Source organism: Danio aesculapii, chromosome 12 (assembly GCF_903798145.1).
Source record: "Danio aesculapii chromosome 12, fDanAes4.1, whole genome shotgun sequence".
NCBI lineage: Eukaryota > Metazoa > Chordata > Actinopteri > Cypriniformes > Danionidae > Danio > Danio aesculapii.
Genome location: NC_079446.1, coordinates 2,091,217 through 2,106,761, shown reverse-complemented (window position 1 = coordinate 2,106,761; position 15,545 = coordinate 2,091,217). Strand labels below are relative to the sequence as shown.

At 27.6% G+C, this 15,545-nt stretch overlaps 1 long non-coding RNA gene across 1 annotated transcript in view; it reads right to left on the bottom strand.

The window, feature by feature from the left end:
* The window catches only part of LOC130238057 (uncharacterized), a 120,813-nt gene extending 105,833 nt beyond the window's left edge, over nucleotides 1-14,980 (bottom strand). The window contains exon 1 of the long non-coding RNA XR_008838600.1: nucleotides 14,890-14,980. This is a non-coding gene — a long non-coding RNA (uncharacterized LOC130238057). The remainder of the gene's footprint in view (nucleotides 1-14,889) is intronic.
* Nucleotides 14,981-15,545: the final 565 nt, after the last annotated feature.

Here is a 15,545-nt window from a genome sequence, read left to right as displayed (position 1 = left end):
ACTCCAGGTGAGCAGCTTTATTAAAGAGCGTCTGTAGAGAAATCCAGCACAACAACACGTATCCTGATGCCCACCGAAAAAAAAAAAGACTGCAGTGGGAACGCAATTACAACAGGAATTTTTCAATTTCTCGCTGTCTGGGATTCTGCTGTGGTGCACGGTGATGCTTGTTTATGAACTTAACACTATGCAAACGTGGTAGGAATAGATGTCAAGGTGTTATATAACATGCAGAGAAAGCTAACTGTTAGTATGTACAGTCATCTCAATGGCAGATGCACAACTTTAAACACCCTTATTCTGTATTAGGTATAAAAATAGGTCTAGTTTTATTATGAGATTCAGAAACATTCAAGCTACTGCACATCCTGAATGTTCATTATAGGATTGGGTTGACAAATTGTCATTAATCTGTTTATTTACAATATACATTGACTGCATTTTCACCATTGAACAAATGCAAAACAAGCAGATTTTCTAATTTAATTATATTTACTTAGCAAAACAAAACAAAATAAAATAAAACAAAAAACAAAACAAACAAAATAAATTAAAAATAAAATAAAATTAAATAAATAATTACATTTAAAAAAAAGATAAAATAAAATATATTAAAATATAAAAAAATGAAATACAAAAATAAATGAATAATTAAAATAAATGAAATAAAAAATAATAAAATTAAATAAAATTAACATTAAAAATTAAACAAAAAAGAAAGAAAATAAAATAAAAAATAAAACACACAAAATAAATAAATTAAATAAGAAATAAACAAGAAAAAATTTAATAAATATAGCTAAAATAAAAAATTTAATATAATATATTAACATAAAATATAAAAAAAATATTTAATTAAATTAAAAATAAAATAAAATTTAATTATATAAAAAACAAAATGTGATAAAATAAAATACAATAAATAAATAATTAAATTGATAATAATTAAAGATAAAATAAAATAAAACATATGAATAAATAAAAAATAAAATGACTTTCCCCCACCTATTTTGTTAAATTTATGTTATAATATTAATAAAATATAATATTAAAGCTGACAGAAATCCAAGTTAACAGCAGCAAAAATTCACTTAATTGTTTCTTTTTTTCCAAAAAAATGAAAATAAATAAACTAAAATAATAAATTATTATTATTATTATTAATAAATACTATATATATATATATTATTATTAGTAGTAGTATCTTTAAAAATACATGCATCTTCATAAACACATTAAAATATTTGCAATACAAATATTTTGTTTAATTGATTATAAGTTTAAACTTAATAATGTGTTGCACAACGCCATAAAAGTAAAGAGTCTCTCTGCAGTAAGTAGAGCACATGCCACTTTACAGCATCATTAGCATTTCTTATTTTTTTTAAGTATCTGAATGATCCAAGTGTTCAGCAGGGACACTGCAGCGGGACGGAAGATCTCAGAGCATTCAGTGCACTTTCTAAACCTCACATGCTGTTTTGGTTTCAGCAAACGTGCCTCTGTCCCATGGAAACTCTCAGAAGAAGAGCCAACCGTGCCTGAACCACAGATCCCACTTTACACTGCAAATGAGGAGAAAACCATACATGCAGCTGTTCATCTGAACTGGACAGAGGGAAATGTCCTGCATGTAATATAGAGTTGAAGTCAGAATTATTCGCCCCCTGTATATATATATATATATATATATATATATATATATATATATATATCAATTTTTTTTTCTCCAATTTCTGGAGATTTTTTAACACATTTCTAAACATAATAGTGTTAATAACTCATTTCTAATTACTGATTTTTTTATACAAATAAAAATTTATAAAATAAAAAAATAAAATAAAAAAATAAAATATTTCATTTTATTTCATTACTTTAAAATAACAAACTTAGATAAAAACTAAATTAAATAAAAATAAAAATTCTTTAAATTATAAAAATATATATAAACAATATAATAAATAAAAAATAAATAAAATAAAAAATAAAAATAAAAAAATTATTTTTAAATTTTAATTAAAGTTTAAAAATAAAACAAAATAAAATAAAAATAAAATAAAAAAAACAATTTTAAAATAACCCAAAATTTAAAACATAAAATAAAACAAAACAAATAACCATTAATTACAAATTACAGAAAACTGTTAATTTAGAGATTTTTTTGTTATCTATGCATAGACTCAAGTAATATTGGTGCAAATAACATTTAGTGTATATTATGGTGCATTTATTGCAGTTAATATTGGCCTTTCTCCAAAGTTTTCCACACCCTTCAGGACACAGCTAAAAGTTTCCAAAAAAGTGCCCTCGCTGTGAACAAATGTGATTTTATTTATGCACAGGTGAGGTTGTGCCAAGGATAAAGCCTCCAGCGCATGAAACACAAGGAAAAACAACAAGTTTCCATTCTGGACTTGATCTTCACCTCAAGTGCTGTACATGATTTGGAAATCCCAAAAATAAATTAAAAAAAGTTTACATTGACAGCATTTCCACCATTGAACAAAGAGCTGAGCTTCTATATATATATATATATATATATATATATATATGTGTGTGTGTGTGTGTGTGTGTGTGTGTGTGTGTTACAGTTAAATATACAATAACCGCACACTTCAGTAGGTGTACCTTGCTAGTACCAGGTGCCTTCATAGCATAGATTGAACAAGGTACTGGAAATATTCCTATATAAATAGGGAGATTTTGGTCCCTATTTATTTATTTACAGATTTGTCGGCTGCACATCCACGATGCAAATCTTCTGTTCCACCACATCCCAAGGGTGCTCTATTGGATTGAGCTCGGGTGACTGTGGAGGCCATTTGAGTACAGTGAACTCATTGTCATGTTCAAGAAACCAGTCTGAGATGATTGGCGCTTTATAACATGTGTTATCCTGCTGGAAGTAGCCATCAGAAGATGGGTACACTGTGTTCATAGGCTGTGGCTTTCACACAATGCTAAATAGGTACTAATGGGCCCACACCATCACACCACCGCCAGCAGCCTGAACCATTCTTATTTTATAAAAAATAAATAAATTAATTAATTAAAAATATCTGAAATTACTTTCCGCTACCTATTTTGCAACGGCCTTAGTTTATGTTATAAAATTAATCAAATTAAAACTGACAGGATTCAAGAGATTCAACAGTAGTTAAATCACTTAATTGTAACATTTTTTATAATAAATAAATAAATAAACAAATAACAATAATAATATCTTAATAAATGTATCTAAAATGAAATAAATAAAACAACAAAACGAAATAAAATAAAATAAAACAAAATAAATTCCCCCTATTTTGTAACAGCCTTTATTTAAGCTATATTATAGTATACACACTGAAAAAAATGATTCAAGGATGATTCCTTGGATTTACTCGTTTTTTTTTTTTAAGTTAAGTGGTTGTAAACAATTTATTTGGGCTGAATTTAAAAAAACAAAATGAGTTGAACATTACTAAATTTAATTTGTTTGTTTAAATTTAACACATATAAATTGTTTGCAACAATTTGGCAGACAAGACATAATCTGTCATTGAATGTATCTGAATGTCACGTTATTAACACCCATGCGAATTTAAGCCAGGAATAAAGCCTACAGCGCATGAAACCCAAGCAAACCCAACGAAATCTCCATTATGGACTTGATCTTCACCTCGTGATTTTTGCAGCAGCTCATAAGTAATCTCTGGCACGACTTCCAATCCGTGCTGTATATTTGGCCGCTGGTCTTGAAAATATACACGGTGATGCTTGGCATGTCAATTCTGACCACATATTGACATATTATGGCATGACTGAGGTCAGCGTCTAATCGGATACTCAGACGGAGGTTTCTGATTTCACCTGATAGGCTTTTCCTCCAAACGAGGCACTAATTAGTGAGCGTGTGGCTTTATCGCTGCTGTGTTTATTTCTCTGCACAGAGGCATGACTTTTGCTTGGTTTTTTCCTCTATATCTCACTGTCTTGTTTAGGATTGGGATGAAAGTGAGGCGTCTGATTTCATCATGCTCCAAGTCAGAGTAAAGCAAACAAACGGACGGATTGTGCGGAGTATAAACTACCGCCTACACTTTCTGTAGGGATCTGGGTAGGGTTGCACCGTCATATTCATTCAATTACAATGAAAAGACCACAATGCATTGCGTAAATCTTGTACTGAACATTTAGAAAAATATATTGACAATTATTATTTTTTTACTATAAATAAAAATTGGTTATGATTTAATTAAACTTTTAAAAAATAATTAAAATTTTTAATAACAATAACAACGAATTATTATTATTATTATTATTATTATTATTATTATTATTATTATTATTATTATTATTATTATCATCATCGTTGCTGTCATTGTTGTTAATAATATCAATAATAATGATGATGATGAGGATAAGGATGATAAAAAAATAATAATAACAATAATAATATCCATCATAACAACAATTATTGTCATCGTCGTCGTTGATAATAATAATAATAATAATTATGATGATAATAATAATAATAATAATAATGATAATAATAATAATAATAATAACAATAATATTAATAATTATAATAATAATAATTATTATAATATTGTCATCTACGTCGTCATTGTTAATAATAATAATAATAATAATAATAATAATAATAATAATAATAATAATAATAATAATAATATTGTCACCGCCATCGTCATTGTTAATAATAGTAATTATAATAATAATATTGTCACCGCTGTCGTCATTTTTAATATTAATAATAACCATAATAATAATATATAATAATAATATATAATAATACCATATTACTAATAATATCGTTTGTCATTTCAACAATACTAATTTTGTCATCGTCGTCGTTGTTAATAATAATAATATATAATAATAATAATATTGTCATCATCATCGTCATTGTCAATAATAATAATAATAATAATAATAATAATAATAATAATAATAATAATATTGCCACCGCTGTCGTCATTGTTAATAATAGTAATTATAATAATAATATTGTCACCACTGTCGTCATTGTTAATATTAATAATAACCATAATAATACTACTAATAATATCCGTCGTCATATCAACAATACTAATTTTATTGTCATCGTCGTTGTTGTTAATAATAATAATAATAATAATAATAATAATAATAATAATAATAATAATAATAATAATAATATTGTCATCGTCATTGTCAATAATAATAATAATAATAATAATATTAATAATAATAATAAAAATAATAATATTGTCATCCTCGTTGTTGTTAAGAATAATAATAATGTTGTTGTTGTCATTGTTGTTAATAATAATAATATTATTATTATTATTATTGTCGTCGTCATTGTTGAATAAGAAGAATACATTTATGAGTTAAGGAAGTGTAAATTAACAGCAAATCTTCATTTTGAGAACTCTCTCTTTAACACACTCAAACCTGAAAGACCTTCAGTTCAGAGTCTGAACACTTTGTGCTGTTTTAACCACAGGAACTCATCGAAATTCCTTGGCTAAAGTCGAGGGCAGTCACCTTCAGCAAATCACCCATAATAATCAGCCAAACACTCTTATTAAGCAGGACCAGAGTGTATTTACTAGACAGATAAGCATAATATCAGAGAAGTAGATACAGATCTCTGCTGTGTTTAGACTGAGCTCAGATTTGGACTTCCTCAGATTGTTTGTTTGGTCAGAGCTCCGGTGTAACTGATCACGGTTGGATTAATTTTTTTTACTTGTAGATTAATCGTAAATTTGTGACGATTGTAGAGTGATCGCTTCCCGAATCATTCAGATCACATGTATTCAAGTTTGATCGAGAGAGATTACACTTTTTAGTTAGTTTACAAAGTTACAAAAAATCAAATAAAACAGTAGTACTGGGATAACGGTTTATACACTTACTGATAAAAGTCTTCTCGTCGATTTCAGTTGTAAGATCAACAAATAATAACTTAAATGACACCAAATAACAAGTTTGGTGAAGGAGAAATCATGGTTTGGGGTTACATTCAGTATTAGGCCGTGCGAGAGATCTGCAGAGTGGATGAACAACATCAACAGCCTGAGGTATCAAGACATTTGTGCTGCCCATTACATTACAAACCACAGGAGAGGGCAAATTCTCCAGCAGGATAGCGCTCCTTCTCATACTTCAGCCTCCACATCAAAGCTCCTGAAAGCAAAGAAGGTCAAGGTGCCCCAGGATTGGCCAGCCCAGTCACCAGACATCAACATTATTGAGCATGTCTGGGGGTAAGTTGGAGGAGGTGTTGAAGATGAACACAAAGAGTCTTGATGAACTCTGGGAGTCCTGCAAGAAGGCTTTCTTTGCCATTCCAGATGACTTTATTAATCAGTGATTTGAGTCATGTCAGAGATGTATGGATGCAGTCCTCCAAGCTCATGATGGAGTCAGACACAATATTCATTCTGTTTCCACTGCAGCATGAGCACATATTCTATACTGGACATTATTTCTGTTCAGTGATGAGACTTTTTGTCTGAGCAAAGTCAGACCTTACTGTCCTAATGAAATCAGTTAAAAGGTAAAATAAAAGTAATATAAATTAAAATGAAAAAGTCAAATAATATTGAATATAAAAACAAAACAAAATATAAAGTTTTTTGTTTAATAACTTTAATTTAAAAATAAAGTAAAATTAATACAGTAAAATTAAAAAGTAAAATTAAATGTAAAAAAATAATAATAATAACAATGAAACAAAAATTAAAGTTATAAAATAAAAATAATAAAAAATAATGAAAGAGAAATAAAAAAAAATTATTAAAAAAATAAAATGAAAACATTACTGACCTTTTAATATAAAATAAAGTAATGCTTTTTTTGTTTAAATCTCTCAATGTTTGTCTTGAATGCATTCAGTAGTAGCTGTTGTTGTTATTGTAAACTGTTGTTATTGATAGTGATGACAAACACAAACACACACAGTAAACATGTCTTGTGTATTTTTCAGCACAGCCCACATGAGCAGCTCTCCTGTGTGTGTGTGTGTGTGTGCGTGTGTGTGTGTGTGTGTGTGTGTGTGTGTGTGTGTGTGTGTGTGTGTGTGTGTGTTTGCTTTCTGCTCATGGCGGAGAGTGAAATCTGAAGCCTGAAGCAGCAGTTTACTGCATTCTTACTGTGATTAGTGCTTTACTGGAATGTTCTGCCTTTTGGATTCAGCACACACTTTACTTTTGAGATTTCTCTTTTTTTATTCTGTTACTTATTCAAATGTGTATGTGTGTATATATATATATATATATATATATACACACACACACAGTTGAAGTCAGGATTATTAACCCCCCCCCCCCCCCCCCCCCCCGTTTATTTTTTCCCCAATTTCTGTTTAACGGTGAGAAGATTTCTCAACACATTTCTAATCATAATAGTTTTAATAACTCATCTCTAATAACTGATTTATTTTCTCTTTGTCATGATGACAGTAAATAATATTTGACTAGATATTCTTCAAGACTCTTCTATACAGCTTAAAGTGACATTTAAAGGCTTAACTAGGTTAATTAGGTTAACTAGGCAGGTTAGGGTAATTAGGCAAAATATTGTATAACGATGGTTTGTTCTGTAGACTATTGAAAAAAATATATAGCTTAAAGAGGCTAATAATTCTGACCTAAAATGGCTTCTAAAAAATTATAAACTGCTTTTATTCTAGCCGAAATAAAACGAATAAGACTGTCTCCAAAAGAAAAAATATTATCAGACATACTGTGAAAATTTCCTTGCTTTATTAAACATCATTTGGGAAATGTAAAAAAAAAAATAATAATAATAAATAAATATTCAAAAGGGGGGGGGGGGCTAATAACTCTGACTTCAACTGTATGTATATATTTATATATAGTAGGTATTCTGCGAAGAGCATTAATACTACTACAATTATTATTATTATTATTATTATTATTATGGGCGGCACGATGGCTCAGTGGTTAACACTGTGGCCTCACAGCAAGAAGGTCACAGGTTCGAGTCTCGGCTGGGTCAGTTGGAGTTTCTGTGTGGAGTTTGCATGTTCTCCCTGTGTTGGTGTGGGTTTCCTCCAGTTTCCCCCACAGTCCAAACACATGTGCTATAGGGGAACTGATGAACTAAATTGGCCGTAGAGTATGAGTATGTATGTGTGTGTGTGTATGTGTGTGTGTGTGTGTGTGTGTGTGTGTGTTTAATTCATTCATTCTACTTTGGCTTAGTTCCTTATTTATCAGGGGTCGCTAAAAATGTGATTTTTTAAATTTATTTATTTTAATATTAAATTTAATTTAAACATTTATTTATTACTTTTTTATTTTGATTATTTATATATTTTTTGTCTTATTTATTTTCATTTTTATTTAATTAAATTTAATTTTAATTAAATTTATTTTTTTAACTTTATTTTATTTTATTTTAATTTAATTGTTTTTTTATTTTATTTTATTCATTCATTCTTTCTCCTTTGGCGTAGTCCCTAATTTATCAGGGTCACCAAAAATGTAGTTATCTTTTAATTTAATTTAATTCCTCTATGCATTCATCACCATCAATATACAGAGTTTTTTTTCTCTCTCTCTCTCTGCAGGATCAGTGTCACTTTAGCCTTTTAGTGACAATGGATCTGCTGCAACAGTGGATTGTAGATCTAAAAAGCAGAGCGTCTGGAAAACCGTCGCAGACATAATTCACTATGAGAATTTAGACTCCAAATACGTCCAACAAAATCCTCAGTCTGACTACGAAGATCCAAACAAGCAGCACAACTCTCAAACCTCAGCAATAAAACAATGGCAAACGCACAAAACGTCACGCATTTGAGATCAGTGCAGAAAGAAACAAAAAGACAATGATTTGAGCTGAAGATCTCATGCATATGACGACAGTCGCCAACTCTCATTAATCGCTATGCAAATCTCCATTCCAATTAGCAGCGGCTGCACGAGAGCGTGTAAAAAACGGCTCATTACGAGGGAAGTTTCCACTGAACTAAGAGCATTTGATTACAGCTTTGTTTTTATGACTGAGCTGAAGGACAAGAAAACACATTCCCATCCTGCTCCAAATCCTAAACCTCTAATAATCTGGTAACATTTTACAATTACAAAAACTGCAGAATGCAATTAAAGCAAACATTAAAAGACTTAAACAAGAGAAAATTACATTTTTCTTTTATGTTTTATTAGTCAAAGATCAGAAATATTTTCATTTTATTTTTAAATATTAATTTATTTATTTTGTAAAATATATTACTTTTTATATAATTATATTGATTTTTATTTAATAAAACTTTTTCATTTAAATTACATTTTTTATCATTTTTATTTTTATACATTTTTTATTTTAATGAAATTTTTTATATTTTATTATTTATTTATTTTATTTTAATGAAATTTTAATTTGATATAATTTCTAGTTTAATTTTATATCATTTATATCCTTAAACATTAAAACATTTAAACAAAATAACATTTTATTTTATTTTATTATTCAAAGCTCAGCAAATATTTTCATCCTTTTTTTATCTTTAATATTTAATCATTTAAACTTTATTTACTTTTTTATTATATTTTTTAATATAATATTTTACATTATAAATTGTATTAAATATTTTATAATTTCATTTATATTTTTTATATTTTTTTACATTTTATGTTTTACTATTTTTTTAATAAAATTTTATTTTATTCTTAATTCCTCATTCATAACCATCAATCTATAGACTTTTTAATATTTATTTTTATTTATTTATTTTTATTTTACTTTGATCATGTATTTATTTTTATATTTATTTTTTTATTTTTATTTTTTATTTATTTTACTTTTAATTACCTTTTTTTTAACATTTTATTAAACTTTATTTTTTATCATTTTTAATCATTTTTTATTATTTAATAAAATTTTTATCAGTTTATTATAAATATATATATATATATATATATATATATATATATATATATATATATATATATATATATATATATATATATATATAATTTTGTTTTGCTTTGCTTTATCCAGCTTTTATATATTCTATCCAGCTAGTGACTCCAAAGCTGTTGATTTCACATATATTTTACATAAAAAAAAAAAAAAAATCACATAAAATTAACAATAATTTATTACAATATATTTGACATTTAACATTTTCTTTGAGTAAATTCAAAATGTCAATCTGGTGTGCCGCAATTTGACAATGAAATATATATATATATTAGTATGTATGTGTATGTAAGCATGCTGTAAACAGAGAAGCTTTTTTATTTGTGCCTGTATCATTGTGTGTATTTATATGCTTGATATTTTCCTGTTAATTCATTAATTCAAAAACTCAATGTTAAAGATTTACATTAAGATTAATTTTGGTTAAATGTGTGAAATTACTGAATTATGAAAAGTATAAAAACATGATTCTGAAGAGTAAATTTAAAACCTATTTATTTATAAATAAATGCTCTTTCACAAGAATAAGTTGTTCTAATAATATAGTGGCTTTCCACAGGTTTCGGGAAACAAAAAAAGTAGGTGAAGGTTATTACTGATCATTACAATTTACTGACTAAAATAAAATAAAATAAAATAAAATAAAATAAAATAAAATAAAATAAAATAAAATAAAATAAAATAAATATAAAAATATATAAAAAAAAAAATAAAATAAAATAAAATAAAATAAAATAAAATAAAATAAATAAATAAATAAATAAATAAATAAATAAAATGAAATAAATAAAATTTAAAAAAATTATAAAAAAATAAAATAAAATAAAATAAAATAAAATAAAATAAAATAAAATAAAATAAAATAAAATAAATAAATAAATAAATAAAATGAAATAAATAAAATTAAAAAAAATTATAAAAAAAAAAAATAAAATAAAATAAAATAAATAAAAAATAAATAAAAAATAAATAAAATAAAATAAAATTAAATAAAATGAGATGAGATAAATGACAAAAAAAATAAAAAATAAACCTTAGAAGACTTCAGACGTCACATGATAATCAATGCTTGTTTGTACAAGAAACCGCAGATCTGTGCCACTGAGCGGGCAGCATTGTGATTCATTGTTCAATATATTAGGAAAGGAAACCAAGAAAGCACTTCTGACCACGATCACAGGTGCAAAAAACACACAACAATGCAGAGCTTTGTGCTCAACAGAAAGGTGATGCTTTTGTTCTGGAAAGTTTCTGTCATATCATGAAGAACCAAAACCCAGAATAAAGCAAAGGGGAAGAAATCTCAGCGGGCAGCAGAAAACCATGAGAAATGTCCAGAAAAGAACAGTCAAACAGACATCAACAAATATGCAGATTACGCCGCTCTGTTCAGAAACAAAGATGTTTGTTATATTGATTTTCAATGATGTTCATTAGTTGTTTTATTTGTTTTTTTGTTGTTTGTTTACTTGTTTGTTAGTTTATTTGCTATTGTATTTATTTGTTTAGTTGTTTGTTTATTTTTTTGCTTATTAATAGATTTTTTTTAAAGCAAAGTTATTGATAAATCATGCCCTGATGGAAAAATTATCATTTTTATTCTATAAATACTCTATACTTTCTGTAAGAATAATGTTAATGTTAATGTGTGGTGGTAAAGATTTAATAATCTATTTTAAAAACACAAGCTAAACCAATATATACACACACACCCAGGTTTGCATTGTGTCCCTACATAAACCACAACGCAATGAAGTTGTAGAAGAGTGTGAAAAGCCTCTGAACAGATAACTGTGAACATCTGCTAACTGTGGAGGAGGCTGAAAACTTCAGGGTTAAATCACAAAACTACCTCAAATACACAATAGAAGCACTTTTCAGTCAGGCTGATAGTGAAGTAAACTGTGCTACGGCTGTTCTAACTCATTATGCTATTATCACTGCATTGCCTCATAATGCTGAGGAAACAGAGCTGCTAGTGTTTCTGCATACACACAATACTATACCATACCCACAATACTACACAATACTATACAAATACACAAAATACTATACCATACCCACAATACTACAGAATACTATACAAATACACACAATACTATACCATACCCGCAATACTACACAATACTATACAAATACACACAATACTATACCATACCCACAATACTACACAATACTATACAAATACACACAATACTATACCATACCCGCAATACTACACAATACTATACAAATACACACAATACTATACCATACCCGCAATACAACACATTGTGTGTTTTATTGAAATATTTCCAAAGTGGAGCAAGGAACTTTTCACAATATTTCATTTGTTTGTTTGTTTTTTCTTGTGCAGAAAGTCTTATTTTGTTTATTCATTTACTTGTTTGTTAGTTTATTTGCTTATTTATTTATTTACTCGTTTGTTTATTTGTTAGTTTATTTGCTTTAATTGTTTTTTAGCTCGTTTGTTTATTTATTGATTGTCTTATTTATTTACTTGTTTGTTAGTTTATTTGTTATTTTATTCATTGTTTACTTGCTTATTTAATAATTTATTTATTTGCTTATTTATTGATGTATTGACTTATTTATTTGTTTGTTTATTTATTCATTTACTTGTTTGTTAGTTTATTTATTTGCAAGCTTATTTGTTATTTTATTTATTTGTTTACTTGCTAATTTGTCTATTTATTTATTTGTTTACTTGTTTGTTAGTTTATTTTTGTTAGTTTATTTATTGATTTGCTTATTTATTTACTTGTTTGTTTATTTGTTAGTTTATTTGCTTTAATTGTTTTTTAGCTTGTTTGTTTATTTATTGATTGGCTTATTTATTTACTTGTTTGTTAGTTTATTTGTTATTTTATTCATTGTTTACTTGCTTATTTAATAGTATATTTATTTGCTTATTTATTGATGTATTGACTTATTTATTTGTTTTTTTATTTATTCATTTACTTGTTTGTTAGTTTATTTATTTGCTAGCTTATTTGTTATTTTATTCATTTGTTTATTTGCTACTTTGTCTATTTATTTATTTGTTTACTTGTTTGTTAGTTTATTTTTGTTTGTTTATTTATTGATTTGCTCATTTATTAACTTGTTAGTTTATTTGTCATTTTATTAATTTGTTTACTTGCTTATTTATTAATTTATGTATTTGTTTATTAATTAACTTGTATGTTAGTTTAATAGTTAGTTTATTTCTTATTTATTAATTAATTGATTTGTTTGTTTATTTATCGATTTGCTAACTTGTTAGTTTATTATTTGTTTATTTTTTGACTTGCTATTTTATTTAGTTGTTTATTTACTTTTTGATATTTAGTTTATTTGATTATTTATCAATTCATTTGTTTATTTGCTCATTTGTCTATTTATTTATTTGCTTATTCATTTGTTTACTTGTTTGTTAGTTTATTTTTGTTCGTTTATTTATTGATTTGCTCATTTATTAGCTTGTTAGTTTATTTGTTATTTTATTCATTTGTTTATTTTCTTGTTTATTTATTTAATTATTTATCTATTTATTTAATTATTTATGTATTTGTTTATTAATTAACTTGTTTGTTGGTTTAATTGTTAGTTTATTTCTTATTTATTAATTTATCTACTTGTTAGTTGATTTATTTATTTGCTTATTTACTTTGTTCGTTTATTTGTTTGTTTATTTATTGATTTGCTTATTTATTTACTTGTTTGTTAGTTTATTTTTTGACTTGCTCATTCATTTAGTTGTTTATTTACTTGTTTGTTAGTTTATTTGCTTATTTATCAATTTATTTGTTTGTTTGCTTCTTTGAGATGAATGAGTGGATTTTCCACAGGTAGTTTGTCAAGCCCGCTCAGCTGTGTGAGGAAAGTTATTGATAAATCATGGCCTGATGTTGGAAAATTATATTTGTTATTCTATAAATACTCTGTATTATATCTGTAATAATAATGTTGCATGTTAAGGTATGGCACTAAAGATTATTTTAAAATCACAGGCTTAACCAATTTAATAAGATTAAAGTTTTTTTTAAAGGAATTTATTGATAAATCATACCCTGATGCTGGAAAATTATATTTGTTATTCTAGAAATACTCTATACTTTCTCTAATAATAATGTTGCATGTTAATAATCTGTATTAAATCACAGGCTAAACCAATTTAATAAGATCAAAGCATTTTTTGAAGGAAAGTTATTGAAGAAATATGCCCTGATGTTGAGTTGAGTTGATCTGAACACAGCGTAACTCAAAATAGCATGCCGACACAAATACATTTAGTCATTTTAATGTGAAAATGGCACTTCCCACTCCAGCGTGATTAGGCACAATAAAACAAAATTGACTGGTAAGTTGTGGGCACTAGCAAAAAAAAAACCATGTTCCTCATTGAGATGAATTTATAAGCCTGGAAGTACTTTCAGTGAAAGTGATTCTGCCAGAGATTTAAGGCAGAAACAATACGGTTCTGTTTGTCCCAGTTGAATACGCATTAGTTTTCCTTCTCCAATGAAAACACAGGCCAGTGACATCATCACAACGCTCATGATGTCATCTCATTACACAGCCTGATTGGCTTTTATAGATGTTTGCTCTCCGCGCGCTTCTTTTATAGACAAAAGTTGCGTATGAAGTCATGGCTGACGTGATGGCGGATGATAACTGAGCTTTCTGGATGGGAGAGAAGCCGCAGGAAATTGGAAAAGGAGTGTAAAACGTATAATGAGTAATTAGAGATGATAATTAGGAATGATTAAATAAAAGTGAAGCTCCAGAAACTCTTAGGACCACCACAGGAACACATGCGTGAAACAAACGCACTGATGTATTCGCGAAAACGCGCAATCCCACATCCTACTCAATAAAGGCATTTCATTACCAGCCAGATTCAAGTTGACTGAACTCCAGCAGTTTTTTTTTTTTTACCAAACGAGCACAAAAATGGCAGCTTACCATTGTTTGCAGGAGTTAAACAAAGCCGGTCTGGTACTGAGTGGATTCCCTCGGGTGGTGATGGGACGAGATGTGATCACAGACATGATGATTAACAGTCTAAACAAATCAAAGTAAACAGATGAGAGACTGGAATGACACCGAACTGAGGAATAAAACACAGTGCAAACCTGTGGGAATGACTAATGTTTGAGTCTGACGGATATTTATAGACGCAAACTTCACAGTTCACACAGAGTTCTGCCCATCTACCCAACCCAGTCAAAAAGCTTGGAATAATACATTTTCTGATTTAGATGCATTTATTGGATCAAAGATAACTTGACATATTACTAGTATTTAAAGGGGACCTATTGTGATCCTATTTACAAGATCTAAAATGCGCCTCTGATGTCCATAGAGTGTGTGTGTGAAGTTTCAGCTCAAAATACCACACGAATAATGTTTTATAACTCTCTGAAACTGACCCTTTTAGGCTTTGATCATAACGATGTGGCGTTTTGGTGACTGTCGCTTTAAATTCAAACGAGATTGCGCTCTTTTCAAAAGAGGGCGGAGCTACAAATGCCTGTGTGTTAGTATAGTGGCAGACTCAAAAACAAGACTAACGTCCTATTCACCTTATTCTCCGCGTACGAGCGGGCGCAACCATTTGA